This window comes from Chinchilla lanigera, unplaced genomic scaffold (assembly GCF_000276665.1).
Source record: "Chinchilla lanigera isolate Chin_1 unplaced genomic scaffold, ChiLan1.0 scaffold00020, whole genome shotgun sequence".
Classification (NCBI taxonomy): Eukaryota; Metazoa; Chordata; class Mammalia; order Rodentia; family Chinchillidae; genus Chinchilla; species Chinchilla lanigera.
The window spans coordinates 10914007-10939662 of record NW_004955421.1 but is presented as its reverse complement, the minus strand read 5'-3'; the positions used below and the strand labels follow the sequence as shown (position 1 = coordinate 10939662).

The window sequence follows — 25656 nt, the reverse complement described above, 5'->3', positions numbered from 1 at the left end:
TGAAGGTCACAGTCACCAAGCAAAGCAAAGTCTGAATTAAAAGTCTTTACTAAATTCTTCTTTGTTTTTTACTGTTAGATCATACTTTCGTCCTCCAGTCATACTCTGTATGACTGTCTGTTGAAAATAGTTTGCCTTATGTGTTTCGGTCTGCATTTCTGAATATATGTAAGGTATATATACTAAATGTGTAATTTGTTGCAGGGACTTCAACCATGATTCTTGGAATGAGTAGCAAATCATTTTCTTTTATGCTCGTATTCTCCAGTTTCTGGACACAGGCATACAATCATATGTCTTAACATAGCTGCATACCATCTTGACTATTGTGTATTTAACATTTTCTATAAATAGCCTACATTTTAAAGCTAATTTTGAATATGAACAGTATGTTACGGCAGAATTTCGGTTGTATTCCACAAGAGACTGACTCTATTGAGAACAAAACAGAGTTTAATTTGAGGCTAGCTACCCTTCATCTCTGATTTGCAAATCAGGGAAGTGGGCCTGGGCCTGCCTTTGTTCCTACCTTATATATATTTTTGATTTCCATGGTAACAGATTGGAATGTTGTAACCCTGGCCACACATTGTTTTCCTTGTGCCACGTGACCCAGTTAGGCTCTGGTCATGAGCCCAACCACAATGATATATACTTTCTGTGCTCTGTTTTATATGTCCCCCTTTAGATAACCATATATTTCCTTTATGTTTACAATGTTTATCTAGGGCCAGGGAAGGGATGAAACAACCCAGGCACAGTCATAGGTGGTTATCTGGGCCTGGGTATTCTTTGTGTTTGGAGAAGCATTCCAGGGCGAAGTCAGGACTGCAAAGTTAACTTTTTACAACCCCTCTGGGGTGTTTCTCAAGACATATTTTGAGGTTTGTGCTAAGACTAGAATTATTCCATTTAACATGATGTGCTAAGAGTGGCCTTCCCCTACAGGTATTTATATCAATAATATGAATGCAAGTGAAATATGTCATATATACAAAGTGTCATAAAATGGATATATATTTATATAAGCATAAAATACCCACCAATTTAAATTAAAATGTTTTCAAAATAAAAATAATAGTATAGACCCCTTACACGGGCTAGGGCAGTACAGCAGAAAAGGTACAAGTAGAGAAATCAAATATATCTGAACAAGTTAGTCCACACACAGGGCTTTAGTTACTACTTCTATAAAACAGGGTGATACGCTCTGCCTTAGGGAGGTGTTTATATTTTGTTCAAAATAGCTTTTACTAGGTAAGGACTCTAAGTACTTACAAAATGAGTATTAATTTATGAAATCTTCCTTGCATCTGTCAAGATCAAACTTTTCTCTCTACTCACACACAACACAGCAACCTTCTGTGACCAGAATGTATATTTTGCTTTGTTTCCCCACACATCAGTTCCCAGATACCTATCTGTGTGCAATTCAATTTTGATCCTGTCTATCTAGGATAGTCTCATCCTTCAGGTCAGGGGCTTATTTCTCATGAGACCACACCGTTGCCCCAACTGAGATACCAGTGATGAGTCTAAACCTTGTATTCTTCTAATGACCAGCTGTACAAAAGCTAATAAAAAAGTGTATGTTTAAAAAAAAACTTAGTTAAAAGATACATTGCCATTAATCAACCTAAAAATACCTCCCTCACTTCTAACACACTGTTCCATCATTATTGCTGTTTGCTGAAACAGTCCTGGAAGTTCTCAGTCGTGAGGGTCAGAGAACATCAAAAATACAACTTCAGCTGCCCAGTGCCATCCAATGGGAAGGCAGTGTTTTAAAAATACTGCAGTGTGTCCTCGTCTACCTTACCGCATCGGGCACCATGTAATTTCTGGCTTCCCTAAAGTCAAATGACCATGAAATGTAAACATTCTGAATCAATTCAGAACCCTGAAGCAACCACAACAGCATAGTTACAGAAACTTGTGAAAGTGCAAGAATGATGGGATAAATGTGTTTGAAGTGAGGGGATTACTCTGAGGGGTAATAATGGCAAAGTATGTTTTACTGTAATACATTCTTTAATTTACACATTTCTGTAATTTTCAATCACACTCGGTAAAGTTGTCACGGAAATTCTTACGACCCCTCCTCTGGTTCAATAATTTGTTAGATTGGCTCGCCGAAAAGGTGACTCAGAGAATTTGAGAGAGCTATTTATTTATATTTACCACTTTATTATAATGGATGCTACAAAGGGTACAGGTACAGAACCAGATGGAAGAACAGAAAGGCAAGACAGGGAGACGGGGGCAGAATTTCCTTGTTCTTCCTGGGTGCGCCACACTCCTCATTCCTCCCTGTTCAGCAGCATGTTAGCTCTTCAGACCCAGAACTTTTGTAGATTTGTGAAGGATCCTTCAGTCCTTGGCCACTGGGGATTGTGTTGGTTAGGGGCTTATTTTGCAAGGGGAACAATATAATACAGGACACATACTTCATATGATTATTTATAATAGTCACCCAAAGAACAGTATACAAAAGAGTGCAGGAAATCTGTCCACACACTAAGACCAAGGAATCCAGCTGAGGGCCTGGATCCCACAACAGTGTCCTACATGAGTCCAGCTGATTACCTAGAGCTCATAACAATGCCTCCCACGAATCCAACTGGAGGCCCAGAGCCCATGACAACGTCTCATGCAGGCCTGTTTCACGGATCTGCTGGGAAGGCCCAAAGGTCAGTGGTGGAATCGACAAAGTCTGTGCCAGCAGGATGAAGGACCTGTGCTGGCAGGATGAGGGATCTGCACTGGAGCCAGGAAGTGATGCTCAGAAGAACCAGAGCTCCCCCAAAAGGTACCACAGCCATCATCCACAACAGTGAGGTCCCGAGCTCCTCCAATGATCAGCATGGCTGAGTTCCCATCAGGGAAGCCAATGCAGCAAGCTTTTCCAGGAGGCTGGCAGTGCACCATCTTCCCCTCCTGAACCAGGAAGCGATGCTCAAAGTGAGGACCAGAGCTCTCCAAAGTGAAATGAAGCCATTCTCAGTGCCAGCGAGGTCCGGAGCTCCTTGGAGGGTGAAAACAGCCAAGTTCACCAGGAAAGCCAGCTCTCCACAGCCTCTCTCAGCTCCCAACAGCCTCCTTATTCTCCAGGTCTGCCTTTATGCTGTTGGCAACAGTCCTCAGGTGGGCCTCTCACACCCAGCACCATACTTACTCAGTTCATTGGGGGTTATAAGTTGACCACCAGTTATCAATCCACTACAGGGATCAATGCAACCTTCAGCCCCTTTTTTCTCCTTGGAATGGGGTGGAGTTGAAAATTCCTACCCTCAAATCACAGGGTTGTTTCCTTTGGCAAATATCCCCAGTCCTGAGGCTGTCTAGGAGCCGCAGTCAGCATCCATCTCATTAGCATACAACAATGCCCAGAAGTTTGGAAATTACAGGGGTTTTAGTAGCTGTAACTAGGAAACAGGAAGAAGAAGTAATATATGCTCCTCATTATAAATCAAGAGGAAAACAAGGTCCATACCTCCATTTATAAAGGACAAAACTAAGGCATAATATGGTTATCAATTTGTTTCCAAGTTTTTTGGCCCCAGCTAGGTTCTTTTACCTCTCAGAAACACTGAACCAGTAACTGAGACTGAGCTCCAAATTGAGCATTGCAGAAGGTGTCCGTGAAAGTCACAGTGACTTTCTCATTCTCTTAGAGCTGGGAGGCTATTGATGCAGGGCTAAAAAATGAGGCAGGGATTGGTTAAATAAAGGGAGGAATATTCATGTCTTTTCTGGGAATAGGTGTAGATTGTCGAGGAATTCAATCTTTTCTTTTATGGTTCTTTCAAGTCATTGGTTATCAGGACAGTCCTCAACAGTGATGGCCCTGAGAAGTGTCACATACCTTATAGGTGGAGTTATAATGATAATAGAGTCTGGTGGTCATTCAGGCAAACATTTTGGATCCAGCATTTTTTCTCAAGCCCACCTGAAGTGTTGGGCCTCCGGCTTATGGGAACCTTTCCTCCAACGTAAGCAAGATTAGGTTGAGGGACCATTTAGCTAGGTCACCTGGGCAGTAGAAGATGTAATTGAGACCACTCAGTTAGAAAGCAGAGATTGGAGTTTCAAGACCCAGACTGTACACTCTCCACTACTAACTGCATGCTATGTCTCTTCTTAGAAATTAACCTTATGAAAATATTTGTCTTCAATCATTCTGTGTTTAGTTTGGATATTTATTCTCTATTTTGCCTCTGTTCCATTTGGTGCACAGAAATGTAGCTTCTGTTTTTCCCCTACATTGGTAATAGTCAAATAAGTGACAGGCACTTATAGGAAATTCTAAATGTCCGATATGTTTTTACACTGTGACATTATATGACACATTAAACAATTGCGGCATGTCAAAAAGTGGCATAATATATGACTTGGAAATGTAGAGTGACAGGTTGTCATTATAATTGTGCCAGTTTTTTGTAATAATGGTAAACCTTGGAAAATTTCATTTTCTGGTTTTGCAGATTGCCAACACATTGACATTTCCTATATGACTTCCCAATGGAAGAGACAGAATTGCAGTTAGTCAAATTCAACAATTTTTCTTAATGGAAATTGAAGAGACCCAAACAACTGTATTTCTATATAAGCTTATTTTAAAGAAAATTATTTTATTTTTCTATTCCTAGGACTAAAATTCAGATGAGATAGTTTTCTAATTACTGTTTTGTAGTAGTGGCCACCTGGTAATACAAATCATCCCAACTAAGACATACCATGAATATACTTCATATGCTCCCCAACTAGGAAGGTCAAAAATATCTCGAGGCCCAGTGCAGTTGTGCACACCTGTAGTCTCAGTACGTGGGAGGCTGAGGCAGGAAGATCATGAGTTTGAAATCACCCTGGGAAAATTAGCAAGATGCTGTCTCAAAGAAAAAGAAAATTTCTAGGCGACCAAAAATTGTACCCTGATGATCACTGATTTAGAGCAGTAGAATTTTTGGTTGTTTATTATTATAAGGACTTACCACTGATGATACTTATCCAAATATTTGAAGAGAGTATTTTGGATGGCGGTATTATATGGGTCATGATGCTGTGTGCAGTCCATTAATACTATAATATGGTTACTGTATATTTTTCTGGAATAATACTACCTCTTGCAAATAAAGTCAAATATCTCTGGTATAGTATTTGACAAATTGTATCTTTTCCCTCCACTTAAGGTTTATGTAAGTAATATCTGCACATAATTTTAGTACTCATACTTTATGGAGTCTCATTGCCCAAGTGCATAGAAACCAATACTATAACACCCTGAGTTTTTAGAAAAAGGAAAACATACTTAATGGTGTTGTCAACCAATGAGGAATCCAGAAGCTGTAGGCTCAGATCCCTGTCCCCTTTCAGGTAGTAGGGGAGACTAGTGTATAGGAAGGGAGAGGGTAGAAGCTGCTTCTGATTAGATGGCAAGAAAAGAGTAGTTCTCGGGTTCTTTTGCACAGATGTAAAGAGTCACTCTTCCTCTTGTGATATTGAAAGGCCATCATCTGGTCTAGCAGGCTGCTTCTGCACATGTCCAGTCTTGAAATGCTAGCTTCAAATGTCCTTCAGAGGATTCTGGAGGCTTTTTCTGAAAACCAACTGAAGTGCTGTGCTATTTAAGGAATTTAGGTTGGTTTATGCTCAGACTTTAGGTGGTGTCAGTATTAATATTTGACAAAATATATTGGATATTTAGTATTGACTATTTCCTATAAGTGCTTGTACTGGATTATTAACCAGTGCAGAGGGAAAACGGGACCTACATTTTTGTGTAGCCAATTGAAGAAACACAAAATAAAGAATAAATGACAAATTGTAACTATAGGGTGATGGTGTCCAAATGTTTTATATGGCTAATTTCACTTAATCTAAGAAGAAAGAAGGCTATGAGTTAATAGTTGAGAGTGTAAATTCTGGATCTGTGTTTTATATGCTTCTTTTCACATTTATATTTTCTTTAGTTGTAGTAACTCAGAGGAGTTTTTATCTATTTTCTTGATTCCAAAACTCTAAAAGGATAAATTTTGTCTTTTTTTTTCTGTATTGAGATCAGAAAATGCCATTGTTGTGAGTTATTTTAGATGAGACACATTGTCTTATTAAAACTCTTAAGTAAAACTCCTTGTCCTGAGAGTAAGATTTTTTTCTATCCTCTATTGGTGGTGCCAAAGATTCATGAAGTTAATTCTCCTGGTCTCTGACTTCTAATTCCCTGTTTTGATGACTTTATTTGGTTGTCCTGGGACCTCATGTAGATTAGAGCATGACTCTAGCCTCTCAAATGAGCTGCACTAATTATGTTACATCAGGAGAACTTGTGAAGCTCAGAATCTCAAGATTCTAACCAAGTGATGAGCAAGGTAATTTCCATTGCTATGATCAGGCCCTCCCTGTGTTAAAGAGATCTATAGGTCTCTGTGACTTTAGGCTTCTTCTATCCCTTTTTACCTTTTGGTCAGAAACTCCAGAAATTATTCTTGCAGTAAAAGGTTCTTCAAGTCACACTCTTCAAGGTGATTGAACCTGTGTGACCTTGATAGGAGACCTCCTATACTGTGTGATACTGTCACCTCAAGGAGAGCCACTGCTTATTAGCATAAATTGTCAGCTTTATGTTTCAGTAAAATAAATACACATTTTCCCTATGGTAATGACTTTTCTCTCACTTTGTGAAAACTGCAGGGACCCTTGTTATCGAGAAATAATCATATTCTAATGGTACCACTTATTGTGCCCAGTGAAAGTCTCAAGGATGTGATTATCTCTTAATAACCATAAAGCCTGTTATGTATCATGTTGTATTGTTATTTACTTTGTGTGCATATGTGGGAGGACCCATTAGTGATCTCTGTGGTTGTTACTATTTGGTGTGATAATGATAAAAGAATCAGATGACCATTTGCTTGTAGCTAGACAGCACGATTACAAATACATTTACTTTTCAATGAAAAATGCATTGGAATGTAATTTCTTGCATAGTACTAGTTTAACAGCCCTGATGTTAAAAACTAAATTATGTCAGGCAAAACTAATGAAAATTCTAGAAATAAACATGGGAATTTTAATGTCTGCATGACCTTTATCTCCCACAGAGTATTCAGGTTGGGTTTTAACTACCTGTGAAGGAAGTAAATAACTGTGAGAAATGCCTGCTGATTCAGTGATAGAAAATGCCATCAATGACTTAGACAACATAGGCTCAATATAAAGAAAGGACCTTTAAGTACAGTGTCTTTTAGAGTATGAATGGTTATTGAGTGACAGATCTTTGCTTTCATGTCATGCAATCCATTCACGTAATTATGTTAATAATAATAGGTATAATTATTGAATAGTTGCTGTAGTCTAGATTATTTTCATATATCATATTATTTTATCTTTACAAGAAGCTTTCAAGGCAGTTACTATTGGTCCAGTTTTGTAGTTGAGGCAACGGATTTTAAGCCATTTCATTGCTTGCTTGAGTTCTTGAAGCCGTTGAAACATAAAGCTTAGCTTCAAATCTGTCTTTAAAGTCTGTTTTCTCCGCTGCCTGTTTAAAGGCATACAACAGAGAGTGATCAAGCACAATGGTGGAAGAATTGTAACTGATGGTGATCTTATTTTCTTATAAGTATATGTCTCACATCAACGTGCAAAGTAAAGAGATCACTTTTTCCTCCCTCCTGACCTTGCATGTTGTGTCTGTGCAAAGTAGAAGCCTTAGAGGTGTCACAGATGGTTTTTGAACATATTCATTAGAATTGTCTTGATTATTTTACCTTTCACTTACAAATTTTTTTGACTAAACAACAATACACTTTTTGGTTCTGAGCTATTTGGAAAGGGTCTAGATAGGGGGACATTTTGCCCCCCGGAATAAAATTATTTTTTGGCATAGGCCTTGCGAGCTGCTTTGCCTTCCTGTTTACTTTTAGGTGAGAATCTCTGCAGGTATTTGTGGGTCTGTATTGAAATATAACTAGTGCATTTATGTTGGCAACAACTTATTTGTGAAAAATTCTTAGAACAAATCATTCTGAGTAGAGGGAGATTCATCCATTTAATCATTTATGTATATGGAAGTTTCGCATCTGTTTTCATACTTGATTTTTTATAGTTTATAATAAAATCTATAACTGAAGTTTAACCGTAACTTTGAGGGAATGAAAGTGGCTGTCTACTTGATTCATCTTTCCTCATGCTGGCACATCCGAGATGGGGAGTTTTAGCTGGATTACTTTTCTTCTAATAAGAGGTACAAATAAACAATTCCTATTCACTAAGAGAAGTTCAGGGAGGTAAGACAGATTCAGAAACTTCTGAACACTAACGTAAACATTATTGTAAATTTCTTTTAAAGAGCAGTCGTGAAAATGCACTGTGGATTTAAAGCATGAAATACACTGTGGATTTAAAGCATATGCCTTACTTTATCTTAGACTTTTGTTTTGGAACCATTCATATAGTCAGCACATTTTAGGAGCACCTGTTTAGCCCTGGTTGTATGAGACTGCAACCTAAAACTGAAGCCTAAGGTAGCATACATACTTACGTCCTTCCTGTACCGGTTATTATTCCTATTGCTGAGCAAAATACTGGACTCTTGCTACTTAAAATCAGAGAGATCTATTTTAGCTCATGATGTGAAAGGTTTCAGCCCATGGTCAGCTGACTCTAAGGCAGAAATTTCATGGTGGAAGGGCATGGCAGAGAAAAGGTACTTTTCCTACTTTCCTTCCAGATTCCATTCTCTAGTTCCATGGCAGCTAATTACCTAAATACATTCTTGACATATTGGCCCATCCAACAGGTAAGTTCTTTTGGCCAAGGTTCCCTGTGCAAGCAATTATAGAAATCAAAGAAGTGAATCTAGTAACGTTTTCTATAATGAGTAAGTGTTTGAGAAGTTGTGTTTCTTCAAGGTGAGGACTTTGCTGTTTGTATATACAGTCACCATTCTTGAGAATATCCAAGTGTGGCAGTATCTTACCATTATTTCTACTCTATTAGGGGATAATAGTTTAACTAGTGTAAACTGAATGCCTAATCTACATTTTTGTATTTAACTATAAGTTTAGAAATTAAAATAATTCTTTAAGGATTAATAATGTTATTGTCACTAATTTGATGTAAAATTGAGGCTTACATCAATAGAAGAATTATTCAAAATCATGTGGCCAGTAAGTATTTGAACAAATATCCCATCCCAGGCAACTTGGGCATTGAAGCAAAAGAAACATTTTACTGAAATAAAAATATACTTTAAGTTTTCAGATAAGTATTTATCATTCTGCTACATGGGATAAATGTGATCTTTACCTTCAGTCTTTAAAAGGAAAAAAATACATATATATATACACACACATACATGTGACAAGTTCCTAGTAAAATCTAAAAAAGAAAACACAGCATTTTGATCAATATTTTAGGATGTTTTACCTCAGTTATTGCTTTTACTGATAGCTGCTGCTAATAGCTGTGAATGGTTCCAGAGTTGTAATTACAGCTGTAGCTGTACAATGGCTGTCCTTGAATCAGGAAACATAAAAGCAAGTGTTAAGATACATACTAGTTTTCTTGGTTACTTTTCTCTCCTTGCAGAGACAAAATACCCAACTCCCAAGTTAAGGAAGGCAATGTTTATTTAGCTTACAGTTTGTAGAGGTTCCAGTCCATACTCAGCTGGCTCTAAGGCAGAGTGGCACGTGGCAGAGGGCAACAGTTCATGGCCTCAGAAGACAGCAAAGCAACAAGAGCAAAGGGAGGATTGGCAGAGCTGGCAAGCCTCTTTCCTTCCCTTATATTGTAAGGGGTTACTCCTACCCAGGGGGCGTGTAACACTCACATAATCTCCATGCCCTCCTCTTGCACAGGCTCAGGGTGAATACAAAGTAAGCACACTGGCACCCTGCTGAATCACATAGTTCACCTTCTAAACTTTTCACATTGACACAATGAACAACATCCTAGAGCAGGAAGGGCATGTCCTTTACACACTGGGATGTGGAACTGCTGAGTCACTTAGCCAAACCTCTAGACTTCCCAAGATGACACAATGTATCAGCCATAGCACTACTCTTGTAGCCAATGCATCTACAGCTCATAATAGGCCTTATTAAAATAAAACAGATGGTGACATATTTGTGGTTCACAGTTAACTTGAATAGAGTATGCTACTTTGCCCAGTCCATAAAAACACTTTTTTACATTTGTCAAAATCACTTGTAGAAAGTTGTATTTTTGGAATAAGTAAGAGGATAGGAAAAGAAAAATAAAGATATGAATGATATGAAGTATTTGTGTCTGATCCTTTCCTTTTGGGTGCTAATATCACTAATCTTACTAATACTGGTAGTGAGGAATTTACTATGGAAATGAACTATTTTGCTAACCAGTAGAAGGCATACTTAAGAAGTGATGATGTATTTATGGCTAGTCAAGAAAATGTATAATTTCTATTCCAATTAATTATTCCATATTTAAATATAAACCATATTTAAATATAAACCAGAATACACTCATGTTAAATATAAAATTTTGTAAGCATACGTGGACCAGAACTAAGAACCTGATGGAGACCCCAAAAGTTCAAACTCACGTACAGTTTAATCAAAGCTTAGTTGATTGCCTGAAACTCCACAGCCAATAAACTGATTAAACTGCAAACTAACTAGTTACACTCTAACTACTTGACTGGCACCCTTGCACTAACAACATAAGGCGAGAGTATGGTGAACGGACTGACCAACAGCCACTGAGCTCGTGTGGGACAAAATGGACAATGGAATCCTGTCTCCTAATCTAGGCAGAAGTCCATACCAATTGTATCTAATTTTCATTTCTTCATAACTTAATTTTCGAGTGGGAAAATTATACTTACAAACTACTTGTAAGCCTGTCTTGAAAAATCAATTCACATGCATTCCTGCTTTTATTTTAGGAATTGTTGACATACAGAAACTCCACAGAATGTGGCTTCTTGGGCTGCCCTAAAAGGTAAGCTTCCCAGAAGGGAAGATTTTCTTTACTTGTACTTCACCTTTGATTAGCATCCTTAGTTGCTATAGGAACATAGAGACCCTTGCCTTTCAGAGTGGAACCATGAGACCATTTTATGTATTTATGAATACTTAAGGAAATGAATGGAGTAAAGTTACACAAAGTAATGCCTGAAATTAGGAAATGAAGAGCATTCCAGATTCTCTGAGGGAGATAATTGAGGTATGTTTTCTGGGACTTAGGTTAATTTGATAATCCAAAAATTTTACAATTTGACATGATAAAAAGAATACTAGAGCTGGTGTCATGGTGCATACCTATAATTCCAGCACTCTGGAGACTGACGCAGGAGGCTCACTGTTGAGTTCAAGGTCAACCTGAACTACATAATAAGACCCTCTCTCAAACAACAAGAACAACAACCAAAAAAAAAAAAAAAACCACAAAAAGAGTACTGAGAATAAAGATTGTTCAACTTTTTGTTTGTTTTTTGTTTTTGTTTTTGTTTTTTTCCAGTGCTGGTAATCGAACTCATGAACTTGTGCTTGCCAGGCAGATGCTGTGCCGCTGAGCTAAATCCCCAACCTCAGATTGTTCAACTTTTGCTGAATACTTTCAAGGAATATGCTTTAACAGTGAAATAAACACAAATATTAACTCAATATTAACTAAAGTATAGGAATATTTAGGTGTTAAATGAATAAAATGTGACAAATATAACTCACCATCTATAATGTATGTAAATTGGTTTCTTTTTTTTTTTTTTTTTTTTTTTTTTTCTCCGGTACTGGGAACCGAACTCACGACCTTGCTCTTGCCAGGCAGGAGCTTTTGCCGCTGAGCTAAATCCCCAGCCCCGTAAATTGGTTTCTTAATAAAACACATTTCTGGAAAAGTAAAATTGGTGTTTGTGCCAGTTTTCTCCCACTAATCTGACAAGGTACCTGAAACTAGGGTGCTTAAAACAAAAAAAATGTATTCTGTCACAGTTGTGAATGTTAACAGTACCAAATCCCAGACCAAATCCAAGGGTCAGGTTGGCTGTACTGAGAGCTTGCTTTCCTTGATTCTTCTAGCTTTAAATGTTGGTGTTCTGTGGCTTGTAGATACATCTCTCAAATCTCTGGCTATATCTTCATGTGGCCTGTGTGTGTGTGTGTGTGTGTGTGTGTGTGTGTGTGTGTGTGTGTGTGTGTGTATCTGCCCCTGCCCAAATTTCCACCTCCTTATAAAGATACTGATCACTAAATTAGGGCCCATGGTAATCCAAGATGATGGCATCTTAATTTAATTACATCTGCAAAGACCCTTTTCCAAAATAAGATCACGTTCATAGTTTCCAAAAACTCTTGATTCTCAGATTTTTTTAAACTCTCAAGAAATGTAGAAAAACATTTATTTTACTTGATTCCTTAGATATTTTTCATAGGCCAACACTGAGTAAAATTTTTAACTGATTAGCTCTTTCTCAGTAACAACTCGCCCTAAGATTCAATGGAGAAGAACAATAAACATCCATTACTTCTCCTGGGTTCACGAGGGCAACCTTTCAGGTCTTCTGATTTGGAACTCGCACTATCCTGATTGGGTATGTTGGTGGATCTGGGGTCAACATATAGGTCTGTGCATCATGTTCTGCTTGGATTGTCCAGACTTCTTTGCATGGTGCAACATTATAACTACTGATAGATTCTAAGTCATTAACTTTTCTGTTTCTACCTTTTTAAGGCTTGCCTGTTCATCCATCCCGCACAGAGAAGTAAGTGTGATATTCCTCCATCACTTCCTACATTTGATCAGGTCACCACAGCCATCAATGTATCTTTCATTTTTCCTCCTTTTTTTTAGATTGATTGTGAGCATTTTTAACACAGCTTCAAACAGTTGAGGATTATTCCACCTTGCTTACCTGTCTACTTTAGCTTTGTTTCCCTACTTGTCCCACCTCCTAAAATAGGTTCTTCCTACCTAAAATTATTTAAATTAATTAAATACTGTACCTATTCCCAGTGCTATCTTTTCTTCCTATGATAATCTGTCCTCCTTCCCCTACTATGTCAGCCATCTTTGATCAGCAATTTTTATTGCCACTTGAAAACTCCTTCCAGTAACACTTCTCTGGCTCACCTTCTCTGCGATAGGCTGCTTTTTATCCCTCCAATGTCAGTGCAATATAAGTAAAATAGTGATCCCAGTGTACACGATTGCATGATTGTCTTACTCTCCCACTATAGATTTCTGAAGACAGAGGTCCCACTATCTAACTTATCTTAGTATTCCAAGCACCTAGCAGTACATGCACAAAGGATGTCTTCAGTAATGAACCATTAGAAGGATGCAATATTTAATGTCATCTTCCCTTTTGTCATTCCAGTGTCTTAAAGTTTAAGTTGTTCGACATTTCCAGAATTAAGACTGAAAAGGAGGATTCCAGGTTCTCTCAAATTTTGCTGATCCTCCTTCTATAAAAACAGCATTTGGGTACCTGCTTGTTGTAAAATTCCCTATGAGCCAATGCAAACCACAAAGTTACTTGATATACATATTTGTACTTTTAAACTTTTAATTCCAGAAAGAAAAACAAAATTAAACTTTTTGTCAATGTTTAGACAAAAGGAGCTTTTACATGGAAGGGTTCTTTACAGGTTCCTTGAAGGCTGAGGAAAGAGAATCACAAGTTCAAGGCCAGGCAGGGAAAGTTAGTGAGACTCTGTCTTTAAAAAGCTTATTAAAAGGTTAAGGGTATAGGTCATAGATCCCTGGGTTCAAGTCCCAGTTCTGCAGAAAGAGAAAAAAATCAGAGTATTTTTCTATCCTGGGCCTGTATTCTCAGATGGCAAGAGGACTTAACCCATCAACCCTTGCCCTTCCATGACTCCTGGAAGTGTCACGCCATGTCATTTGCTACCAATTCTGTCCCAAATTGCATTTCATCTAGGTATCCTTAGCCACTGGAAGTTACATGGATTGATGAAATGCGGATTCTTAGCTAGACTGTAAATGTGAAACAAGGATATTGTAGTTTCAGAGGTTTCATGTCATCTAGATGAAAATAACTTGTGTCTTTGCGTTCAAAGCTTTGTACTTGATTTCCTGCTTTAATATTTGAACAGGTAAGCTAACCTCTCTGAGAGATCATTAGTGACAAAAATATTCTTAATGAGCTTGTGTCATGTTAGTTTGCTTTGTTAATACCATAAAATTCAACTAAAGTACACAAAGATAGTTACAACTCTCTCTGGATTGGAGCAAATAATTTTCATCCTTTATTAGACATCAACTTTATGAAATAAGGTACCTTTTCAAGCTAAAAGATGGATAAATCATGAAAATATTACAACTGATAGGAGCCCTTGCACAGAAGGTAACTTGTAATTTGAATTCCAAGTATATAAAATGTCTAGACTAGGGAAAATTGTACAAGATACGTCAGTGGAGAGGAGAAGTGATTGATAGTCATCATAAGATCTATTTTTCTAGGATGATGAAAGTGTTTTGAAATTTGATAGTGGTGACAGTTGGAGAAACTCATAAATATATACCAAACACTATTGTACTGTCCATTAATGGTAGATTTTATGGAGTGGAATTAGTTCAGCAAGGTATAAGTAAAGAAATACGGGTTTTCAGAAGCTATGATTAGTAAGTGCTGTAAAAAAATTCATACTCTTTCATTCAAGTTCATGTAGACTGTCTTCCTCAGTGTTCTAATTTACCTGTCCTCTGAGGTCAAAGAACAAATTAAGTTGTTAATTGTCACCATTCGTGGTTTCAGGCAAAGATTTTGAGTGGTAAGGACAGACAGAAGTGTCTTTTTACTGTAAATTCTTCCTTGACTTCCTGTTTAAGTTATAGGTTCCTAAAGCTATAAAATAAAGATAGTAATAGCCATTTTCAGGGTTTGGAAGAATAACTGCCAAATTACTATGGTGTCAGCTAGGAAGCAGGCCCTCCATAATTGCTGCTCTATTATAACTTGTGTTATTTAGTTCTAAATATTGGGTATAACATTAGATTCTTGGCAGCTCAGCTATTCCAGGATTGGCTTTCCTCTTATTGGCATCTTGGTCAGAAAGAAAAGAATGGCTAAAATGTCTGTTAGCTTGTAATGAATTTAATCAGCCCCTGAGGGACTTCTAATATAGCAGAGAAATATTTAACAGAGAAACGTAATTTTTATTCTTTCTGTGCTACTCCTCATAGCTGACAGAGCCCTCTCTGCTAGAGGTACCATTACTTGTACTGAGAGGAGCATTAACATACCATAAGTGAGATGTTAGAAATAAGAGAGCACATCCCTGTGGCCTTATATTAAAATGTGACTGCGTGAGCCTCTGACTGCGATTTAAAGTGCTGGCAATAAGAAAATAAACTGCTCTCTAAAAGTGTGCAATTCGGTTGTCCATCATTTTTATTATTTATGGTCTCTTTTTTCCTTTCACTAGGGTTGTCGAGAATTTTCTTTTAACCTTTGTTGTTGTCTTTGGAATGGAAATGTGAAGTGTTAGGTTGGGAGTATAGAGACTAACTGTATTATTTGGAGATCTACATTATAAATAATGATATATAGAAATTTGTAATCCTACTTATGAAAAATGTCTATATGAATCACTCCATTTGATCTAACTGCTGTTTATGGTTTTCCTCATGGATAATGGAAAGGATTATGCCAAGTTAATGGCCAGAATATTAGGAGAATTTGGGTCAGTTCTTTTCTCAAGAGTGATTTTGAAAGAACCAACTTACGAACCAGATTCCACATTAAGAGCAGTGATACTATACCAAATAAAATTCTTATATTCCCTGCTGTATTGAATTTGATACATATGAGAGATAACAGATAATAGGAAAATAAAAATAACACAGGTTGTACTAAGAGCTATTAAAAAAAGGAGGATAATGCAGTGATAAAGAAGTAGAGGTTATGATTCTACATAACAGACTTGTATTAGGCAACTTATCATAAAATGGTGTTGAATTTCTATTAACTTGGAGAGCTAAACCTTGGCTCAATATTGCATGAGTTTTCTTTTCTCATTAAGTTTTTTTTTTGCATACTGTTTTACAGGATGATGTATTGCCATGTCTGCTTTGTTTAAATTAACTATGCCTGAGATTCCTTTTCTACTTTATTTTAAACCCTTATGTTTCATTCTAGTAATAATTGTACTTCTCATTCTGATTTTCTTTACAGAGAAATTGAATTTGTTTGCACTTGTTTTAATTCTTGAAATGTTGTAATAATCCTTCTCCTGTCACATACTGTTTCTGCATGTTTTCCTACCTCCACCAGGATTCATTCAGTTCTCTTTTTTGCTGTATTCCTTCCTATATTTTTAAAATTTTTCAATCTAATTCCATTTTTAGCAAGTTTCCTCAAAATGCGGTTTTATAAAGCCAAACTCAATCATGTTCCAAACCCAACCTATAATTATTTAGATATAATTCTACCACCCAAAATCCTGTTATTGTTTCATAGGCTTTATTTAGCTCAACTTTATTTTTATTCCAATTAGTAACTAATATTATTACAATTAAAATAACATACATCTTTCTGTGTATTTGCCAGATTACTTTTTATCATTGATTCTAGTATCCCATTTCCACTGAATTTCATTCTTTTTTGGTTCAGGATTCCTACTAATATTTGTGTCATCATGTTTTCTTAATAACAAATCTCTCATGCTTTTGCCAATATTTTGGAGTTTTTGTTTTTCTTTTTTTTTTTGTTTGTTCATGTATTTTTGAATAATATTATCTGTTTGAAATTCCTAGTTGACAAGATATTTTTCCTTTAGTTATTTAAAGATGTTGCATTATTTTCTACCCTTTATTACCACAGATAATGAAGATTGCTATTAGTCAGCTTTATAATGTATAAAGAAGCATTTTCCAATTATATCATCTGCAGTGCTCTTTTTACTCACCTTCTTGTGTGAATTAATGGAAAGAAAAAGAAGCATAAGCATAGGGACTCTTATTTTCTTGCATTTTGCTAATCAATTATGTAATCTTATACAAATCATTCAACTTGGTTGGCTCAGGTTTCCCCATATCTGAAATAAGTTGGAATTCAATACCTTCAATAAATGAATTCTACTTTCCTACTTCCTCTTAGTACATTAATACTTGATTCTTTGATTATTTTGACCAGAAATTTTTTAACCTACACTATAAATGATATGTCATTATCCCATTTTACATAAACAACAATAATGTTTTATTAAACCTAACATTGAAAGAAGTTAGATTTGCCATCATACAGACTTCATAAAGTAAAGCAACACAAAACCTTATGATTGCTGTAGAGTAGTTTGTCAAATGGACTTTCAAATAAGTCTGCCTTACTGCTTTCTACGTACAGGAAAACAAATTAAGACACATTTTTAGCTCGTCATGTTTAAACTAAGACATATGATGACTGGTCAAAATGTAAAACAATGTCTTAAAAACATTTAATACAGAATTTTCTTTCAAATTGCACGTGAAATGTAGGAATATAGACTTCATCAATCGTCAGGAACGTAGTATAGTTAGTTCCTCTCAGGATCTCATTTTTAAAAGTGGTCACAAGGGCTGGTTTTTGCTCATTGGTAAAGTGTTTGCTTCACATTCATGTAACCTTGGGACTCATCACTAGCACTGTAAAAATAACTATGTGAATAAGCAAAATAAAATCAAATAAATGAGTGATCAAAAACTATGAACTCTTTCAGTTTCTTACACTATGGAGATAGCAAATAAAATCTGAAAGGTGCAATAGATTACTGAAAGGGAAGGAAACTGCTCAAAAGGAAAGAACGACTAGGATGAGGGAAAGGAGAAAATAAAGAAAGAAGGAAGGGAAAAATATATATGTATACACGCACAAGATAGCTAAGATAATTGTACTACAAACTTCTGTTGATTTATTGAAAGCAGCAGTTAATGCTTAATTTTTTTGATCAATTTAGCGTGCCTATATCTGCTTGTTAATACCATAAAATACATCTAAAGTACACAAAGAAGATAGTTACAACTTTCTCTGGATTGGAGCAAATAATTTTCATCCTTTATTAGACATCAACAATTATAATACTTTATGAAATAAGGTACCTATTCAAGCTAACAGATGGGTAAATCATGAAAATATTAAAGATGATCAAAGCTCTTACACAGAAGGTAACTTATAATTTGAATTCCAAGTATATAAAATGTCTAGAATAGGGGAAATTGTACAAGGTACGTCAGTGGAGAGGAGGAGTGATTGATGGCTAACATGACACAGGCTCATTAAGAATATCTTTGTCACTAATGATGTCTCAGGGACATTAGGTTACATGTTCAAATATTAAAGCAGGAAATCAAGTACAGAGTTTTGAACGCAAAGACACAAATTATTTTCAGCTAGATGACGTGAAACCTCTGAAATGACAGCATCCTTGTTTCACATATGTTTTTCTAGGATGATGAAAGTGTATTGAAATTTGAAAATTTTGAATTTGAAAATCTGAACAACTACTTTGAAGGTAACAATGTGCATTATAATAGCCATTGTTGATTTCCTATCATCTTGTTTTGAAATTCGGTATCGTTTTTATTTTTTAAATTTTTTACTGTCTTCAAAATAAAACAATGAAAAAACAAAAACAAAATTATGAACTTAATGATTTCAGTATCAAAAGATGTACTAATATTATACGAGAGTCCAGTGAATTGTTAAGAGAAGGTGATGATGATATACCTCTCTGAACACTGTACAGAAACTGTTCTAAAAATTCAAGCTGGAGCTTTGGACTGATGGCCTATATTGATAATACTAGCATAACTCTGATTTTGCTTGCACATAAACTTGGATAATATTGCCCAACGGATACATACAGATGCAAAGTGGAATAAGATCTCAGTAGGGTGCTGAGGGACCAATATTAGGAATTGGAAAAACTGAAACAAGCAGCCAGAAACAAGCTGGAGAAATTTGAGAGGCTAAACCTAGGGACAAGTGCAGTAAAATGAAAGGCAAACAACAGTTAAATTTATCTGCAAAGGATGAAATGCCATCAGTGGGATGATGTTAATGTACGTTTCTCTAATGAATCTTTTTGGGGGTATGGTGTAAAAGAGGTAGCGCAATTTGTCCTTCCCATTAAGATCTGTTTTAAACTAAGACAGGCACATGTCTCAAAGGTCAAGGACTGAATGTGTTTTCATGAAGTGGTCTTAATTATTTAACCTTTGCATCTATCTTTGAAGTAAAAGATTAGAGGGAAGATGAAGATAAATAGATCCTTTTTAAGAGAAGGTGGCTTTCAAAAGACAGCCCCTGTAATTACAGCTATCTTCAAAGTAGGTAGATGCCACACCTTGGGGAAGCACAAGATTAGCCATGTTGGTAATCACAGAACCTAAAGTATCCCCAGCAGTGCTCTTAAGAGCTTGAAAACCAAGGATTTGGAGAGCAGGTGGTTGGACACAGCTGCTCACTAATCTTCTTAACCTCATCTGTACTCTGCAAGGAGAAAAATAGTGGGAAAATATAAATCTCCACCAAGTGCTTTATGGCAGTGAAAGAAAAAGAACATCAAAAAGTACACAAAGACGAATTTGTCCTAATGCTAATCATTTTGAACAAAAGAGATAGGCAATTGCTGTAAAGTGCTCTTTACAAGCATAAAATAAAGACATAATAAGTGTACCTACATAAAGAAGAAAATGGGCTGGAATTCTAGGGGTGACTGTTTTTTTCAGGGCACTTCTAAAGCTATTCCCCAAAGGCCTAAATCTCTTCTAATGTGTCTTTTACTATTTTAGCTGCAAAACACAACAAAAAATGAATAGGTCTCAGTCAATATTTAATTGATGCTTATAAATTGAATTTAACTAGGAACTACCAAGATCTCTTGGTAGCCTTTTCATTATAAGCAAGGCCCATGTCATGAAAAAATGTGTTGGGAAGATCAGGCTAATGGTTCCAGACTTTGTTCAGAATAGAGATGAAAATTCAACATGTTATGTTATTACCATTTCTGGGTGATCATAACAGAGCTTAAGCTTATCCTGATTAATGTAGCCACTAATAATGGCATAAGCTGAAATGAAAGTGGTCCAAATTATACACTTGATATCTCTACAGTACCCTGGTTCCAGGTTTCAGTAATTCTGTAGTTTTATAAGTATTTTTATTGACTGTGCCTTAGACATATTGACTGCTAAATCTCAACTAATAATTATCACAGAATTAGAGAATTATGCAGTGGTGTCTCAGTTTGCAAACTTAATTTACAATTTTGCGTAAGATGGCTGCATTTGTGTGGAGAATAGGGCCATGGTGGTCTTTGTCACCCAGTGTGGAATTTGTGAATGGATGCAAAATTTTGCTGAAAGCTTTTGTTTGTGAACCAAATTGTTTGCAAACAGAAGCATTCATAAGTATTACTGTACAGTATAACTCCTGCCATGAGTGCAAGATCATTTAATGATCAAACTGGAATCAGAAAACTCCCAAACATCACAAGTAAAATGTACCCCAGATATCATACAGGCCAAATATTTTGTTGTATTGTAGGCCAAACCATCTGTAACTGTTTCAGAGCCACAAAAATTACAGAAAACAAAAGGCTTGGTATTCTGCTTATAAATGGTAAAAATTTATATAACGTACAATTTTTTCCCTGAGGATAGAACAAATCTGACCATACTACAACTAAAGAACTAAGTGATATTTTAGTTGTATTCTCCAGAAATAGAGAACACAGGAGAGCGTACATGCTGTGGAAACAGCAAATGCTACGTGGTCTCTGTTATGTGTTGATATATATATGATATATTTGGTCATGGGTAGGGACAACTTCTCATGGACCTGACTCAAAAGGGGTGCAGAGAGGTGGGTTTTTTTCTGGTGTGGACCCATGACTGAAATGTACTACACTCAAAGAAAATGTCTCCCAGAGCAGCTATGGGGAGTTCCTGGCTGCTAGGCACTTGGGCAACTGCAGAAGAAACAATTAAAATTAAAAGGATCTCTTGGAGAGTGCTAGATAGTTCCCTCCTATCTCAATTTCGTGTTGTACATATTAACACATGTCATTATATTATATAATGTATACAATTATGACTTATCCCTTTAATATTAATGAAAAATAGGGGCTGGGGATTTAGCTAGGCGGCAAAGCCCCTGCCTGGCAAGCGCAGGGTCGTGAGTTCGGTTCCTGGTACCGGAGAAAAAAACAAAAAAAAAAAGAAAAAAGAAAAATAAGCAGTCCTGTCTGACGGATGACCACAATATCTTATGCATTTTGATGGCTTATGATGTGCCAGACACTTTCTTAATCCTTATAATCACATTTTCTCCTTTAATCCTTAGGGTCTAACCTTAAGGTAGTTTCTAACATTTTCTTCATGTTATTGATAAAGAATTCGAATTTCAAAGGGGCTACCTAAGTCTCCCAATATCTCAGAGTAAATACATGGCAGAGTTGGGATTCCAAGTCAGTTTCATCTTAATTCCAAGGGCAGAATTAATAATCATTGTGTACAGGAACTGAACACATTTGTACCTGAAGTGCAAGGGCATTACACAAATAGATATCAAGAAATGCGCGCACCTGAGTGTGTTTGAACAGTAAGATACCCTCAAAACTGTTGTTATCTGCAACATGGTGAGGTGCTGACCGTGTCTTTGTATATGGGAATCTCATATCAGCAGAAGACAGTTTCACTGTTCTGCTTTTGGCTGGTGGTGCAGAAACATTTCACTTGGCTGAAAAGAAGCTGTTGATTGCTTACACTGGTTCTTGTGGCATGCCAGCTCTCCTTGCCAGCCTACTCTTCTTTATCAAAGAGCCAGGAGTTCCAAGTGAGGTGAGAATCCCACTTGACAAGCAGACATAAGCCATTTGGGTAAAATACAAATTAAAAGGCGCTAAGATAGAAATGGAGCATTAGCGGCAGGAAGTGTCTTGGGGATACACTGTTTTCAGATTACATCTGGGAGCTTGGAGAATAAGTGAATCATAGTCCCCTGGTGGATGAACCCTGCTGTGTCAGGCCTTGGGCAGCCTCTGAAGCTCTACTAGCTACTTAAAGTTGCCAGAGCTGCTTTTAATGCCCCCAAGCTAGGATCTGCTTAGTAATGTCCTTGAATATGCACAGTGTGCCTGATTCATAAGTAGCTTTGGTTTTTCTCCTCACTTCCAGTATGTAAGCCAAATCACTGTGATAGTATTTTGTGCAAATTTTCAGGGCAGGAAGCACCACTCTATAAAAATAGAGTTGTTTGGCTGATAATCTCTTGGTAAAACAGAAGATGTGCTAAAATTAAGAAGTTGCTTTCTAGTTGGGTTTTGGTCTTTATGAAAATATGTAATATAAATATGCTGTCATTGGATACTTTTGATCATTATCTTGAGCAACAAATCTCACTGTGACAAAGAAGAATTCTCTTAAAGGAGACTGAGTAGAAAGTTGGTTTACTAAGAAGGTACAAGGGATCTCTCATATCCTCCAGCAGTGAAAATTACAGCTATGTCTAGGTCAGGAGCAAAGATTGCATTTTTCTTTTTTCTGGGACTGTGTAGTCGTTCTTACTTTGTCTTCAGCTACTTAACCTTGCCTCCCTCTTGCCCTTTCTCTCTCCCACCTCTGTAATTTTTCTTTTCTCCTTTGCAGTTTCTTCTTTCTACGTTAGTGTAAGTTCACCTACCATTGGCCATCCTAGCTGTGGATTAATATAACCCAGTTGTTCTGTCTTTCAGGACCAACTTAGTATCTATGCCTCAATTATAAATTCCACACTGACAGAATCCCCTGCTCCAGTTTGTAGTGCAGGGCAAAACCCAGACATGCTTTCTGTCAGTGTTATGGGTATCAAGTACAAAGAGCAGACAACTCAAATAGATTTTTAAATATATTCAACAAATTTCCATCTATGTTTAATTCTGCTCTAATTCAAATACAGCAGGGACAGGGCTTATCCCTGTATTATGTATAATGTAAACACTTAATTCCAGGGGAGCCACTTGTTCCTGTTTCTCTCAGAAGTTGCCTGTGTGCTTTTTACCCTGATTGGTTAGGTGTTTCCTGATTGCAAGTCCTGTATCAAGGAAAATACGATGTAAGATTTATCAGAGTTTCTATTTCCTGTTGCTCACAACATTTTTAGGTACTGATGGGAACAGAAGGTAGGGAAGTTGTGGTCTCTTTACAAGTATTGCAAGGAACTTAACTACAGATAAAGTGAGTACGACTTTTTTTTTTTTTTTACAAGAGATGGGTAAGAACCAGGCTTAGTGTTACATACATGTGGTCTCAGCTACTTGGAAGGTGAGCCAGGAGGTTCACTTGAGCCCACGAGTTTAAAGTCAGCCTGGGGAATGTAGTGAAACTCAAAATCCTAAAGAAAAAGAAAAGATAGGGGGGTGCATAGGTGCTTTGACTTTTTTTTTGTTTGTTTGATCTATCTTTTATCTAAGTTAGCAGAGTGACGTTTTACAAGAGATAGTTGAGTATTGTTAAAGATGAGTTAATTTTATTAGAAAATCCAAGACTGTATACACAATCAGATTTATGCAAACTTGATGGCATGGCTTGTGTTTGTTGTCACAGCTTGGTAGCTATGCTAACTAGTACTTCTCATATGTACCTACAGATCTCTTGGTAATCTTTTCACATATGCACATTATGCTCCAAGTAGCCTGGATGGGGCCAGTTTGCAGATCCACCCAGGTCCTAGGTGATCAAAACTCTGGGGTTTCACAGACCACACTTTTAAGTGACAATGACACTGATATATTATTTTTACATACAAAATTGTTGGATTCTTTCACAGCAGAATATTCTATCTTGCTATTTTGGAACTGAATAAGATGATGTTTGATTTAGTTGGGTGAGCTGCTTTGAAGACATCCTTGTTTAAAACAGTGTTGGAATTAAAAGCATAACTTTTTTGACTCTCTTCAGAGACTTATATTTATTATAGTGATTCTGCACTCTTTGTTCACTTTATTGAAAATTACTACATACATATCCTTAATTCACTATCAGTGTCTGGTGTTCAGCTCAGGCAGGTATTATAAACATAAACGTACACATAGCAAGACAGATTTATCTGTTTTTCAACTACTCTTTTGCAAAGCAAAACCCAGCCTGGAGAGTGATTGTTGATTGATACTAAAATTTTGACAGCTGTGAGTATATTCTCCCCAACAAGATGACTAACTTGGAGTACAGGGGACCAATGAGAATAAAACTCAGATTTATTAAGGACCTTCCCAGTGAGTAGTCTGTGTCCTTTCTCAATGCTGAAATAAATAATGTCCAATCCCAGGTATACGATCCTGCAAAGTGTAATTTAGTTTTGATTAACTGCCATAGCGTGCTATCATCTTCTTAATTCTGTATGTATTTGGCACAAGGTTTTAACATCTGTAAATTTAAAATACTCTGATCTTCAATATATTTCTGAAAGAAAACGCTGCAGAATGTCTCATATTTCACTTAGAGATTTTTAAAAGAACTCCTGCTACTGCTGTTATGAAACAAAATGTATGAATTGTACACTTAGCACTGATTTATAACCTAGTGTGTAGCATCATCAGTGGATCAGGAACATCTGTTTACCTCCCATGCAACATTTTATGCAGCATGGATGAAGGAAAGTCAGCTGTGAAAAATCATTCCTTTTGATTTCTAACAAGTTCTACTAGCTTTATCTTTGTGGTATTTGGCAAAAAGAAAAAACAACAACAACAACAACACTATTTCTATCTATTCAAAATGGCTACCTTAGTCCACTTCACAATCTGAGTAACAGCTTAAATTGTGGTAATTTCTGTGACCTTGAATGAGCTTGCTGTTTTGAGCATCTGGTTTTGCACTTATAAGATGGACATAGTAATATCTACTTCACAGGATAATATGAATCAAATGAGAGAATGTTTATTAAACTTTACCAATGCCTGGCATATTTAAGCATTGAATAAATGTTCCCTCCCCCCAATTTCCTGAAAGATAACATATCTTCAGGAATAAGCTATAGCAAAATGGTAATTCTGTTGACTTCTCTTTGGGTCCTACATATATTCCTGGGTGGCTGGTGTTAAATTTTAATTTTAATCAAAAGTGAACAGTCTATAATGTAAACTTACGGAGGGAAAAGTAAGGGAAACATGTTTTCCAGAAAAAATTAAGAATAATTTCACATAATCTACTATCTCATATTCTGCACACCATTACTTCTCTTTAACATATTCTAATGGAATTTAAAGGTAAATGATAGCAACACAGATCAAAACTAAAGAATGCAATCAATTTTCACCATGCAGCTATGATGGTGTTTTAGTGTCAATTTCTTAGTTTTATGTAATGACCTGCTGGATTGGACTCTTGCAGAAATAATTTCTTTTTTTATCCTTAACATAGTTACTAGACCCAAGGGATTAGATCCCCTTTATAAAACACAAGAATATGTCATGAATAAAGACATATGTGCACAGGAGTATGTGCTTTTCTTTTTCACGATTACCTGTGTCTCTAAGAAAGTTACCTTTCCTTGCCTTAAAGATGGAGTTTGATTTCACTGGTAGATTTGCAAATATGTTATATTTGTACCAGATCACTTAATCATTCCTGATCTTTTCACTCTGTCCAAGTAAAATAATCATCTTTTCTAATTGCATTATAGCAATATTA

The 25656-nt window shown here is 36.5% G+C and overlaps 1 protein-coding gene across 6 annotated transcripts in view; it reads left to right on the top strand.

The window, feature by feature from the left end:
• The first annotated feature begins 10928 nt into the window (after positions 1–10928).
• Positions 10929–25656, top strand: part of Cntn4 (contactin 4) — a 661264-nt gene continuing 646536 nt past the window's right edge. For 3 of the 6 annotated variants that reach the window (XM_005383753.2, XM_013513798.1, XM_005383751.2), the window contains exon 1: positions 10966–10986. The gene's annotated coding sequence lies outside the window, so the exon portion shown is untranslated. Of the gene's footprint in view, positions 10987–25656 lie in introns of all 6 variants that reach the window. The other 3 variants (XM_005383752.2, XM_005383754.2, XM_013513799.1) reach the window with 3 other exon arrangements.